The sequence below is a fragment of the Crocuta crocuta genome, unplaced genomic scaffold (assembly GCF_008692635.1).
Source record: "Crocuta crocuta isolate KB4526 unplaced genomic scaffold, BGI_CrCroc_1.0 scaffold131, whole genome shotgun sequence".
NCBI lineage: Eukaryota > Metazoa > Chordata > Mammalia > Carnivora > Hyaenidae > Crocuta > Crocuta crocuta.
In genome coordinates this window covers 1219588-1220737 of record NW_027528977.1, presented here as the reverse complement: position 1 = coordinate 1220737, position 1150 = coordinate 1219588, and the positions used below count along the sequence as shown (strand labels likewise).

The 1150-nt window shown below is 39.2% G+C and overlaps 1 pseudogene; it reads left to right on the top strand.

The window, feature by feature from the left end:
* Positions 1 to 560: 560 nt before the first annotated feature.
* LOC144225977 (surfeit locus protein 2 pseudogene) lies at positions 561 to 1082 on the top strand (annotated as a pseudogene).
* The last annotated feature ends 68 nt before the right edge of the window (positions 1083 to 1150 follow it).

Here is a 1150-nt window from a genome sequence, read left to right as displayed (position 1 = left end):
TTAAAAACAGAATTGCCCTATGATCCAGCAATCCCACTTCTGATATATATCCAAAGAGAACAAAACCATTATCTTGAAGACTGTCTGTATTCCCATGCTCCCTGCAGTATTATTCACAACAGTTGAGGTATGGAAACCATCTAAATGTTTGTCAATGGATCAATGGATCAAGAACATGTGATATATATTATATATGTATATCATATACATACAAAGATACATACAATGGGATATTATTTAGTCTTAAAAATGAATTCTGTTATTTGTGACAATATTGATGAAAATGGAGAACATTATGCTAAGTGAAATAAGGCAAACAAAGAAAGACTAGTATTGCATGGTAGCACTCAAAAGTGGAATAAAAAAAGGTCAAATTCATACAAACAAAGTGGTTAAGTAATTGTCAGGGGCAAGGGGAGGTTGATAGAAGGGTACAAATGTTCAATTATAAGATGTATAAGGTTTGACTATCTAATGTGTGACTATAGTTGATAAAATTATATTGTATAATTGAGATTTGCTAAGAGAGTAGAACTTAAATATTCTCACACACACACAAACTCACCCTGTGGCATATCAAGAAGTTCCCAGAACATGTGCTGAGGCATATCCAGGGCCAGCAGTACCAGAGAGCTCTGTGTAAATATGAAAAGTGTCAGAAGCAGGGTGTGGAGTATGTGCCTGCCTGCCTCCTTCACAAAAGGAGACGGAGGGAAGACCAGATGGACAGCTCTGGGCCACCTCACCAGAGAGAAGCCTTCTGGGAACCTGTGTCCGGCAATGACAATGCAGCTGTGAGTGACAGTGATGACAGTATGACAGACCTCTGCCCATCCGAGTTGTTTACCAAAAAGGACCTGGGAGGGACTGAGCACGGTGACAGCACCAATGACTTTCTGAAAGAGGAGGAGGACAAGAAGCCATAGCACCCAACAGAGAAGAGACCTGGGGACAGAGAAGAGATGGAGGTGGACCGGGATTTGGTTCTCAAGCATGAGAAGAAGCAGTTGGGTTCACTGAAAAAGTTCAAAAGTCATCACCATAAGCCCAAGAGCTTCAGCTTCTTTAAACAATCATGTTAATAAATGGCGGCTGGAGAAAAGCGAAAATAAGAAAAAGTAAATAAATAAATAAATAAATAAATAAATAA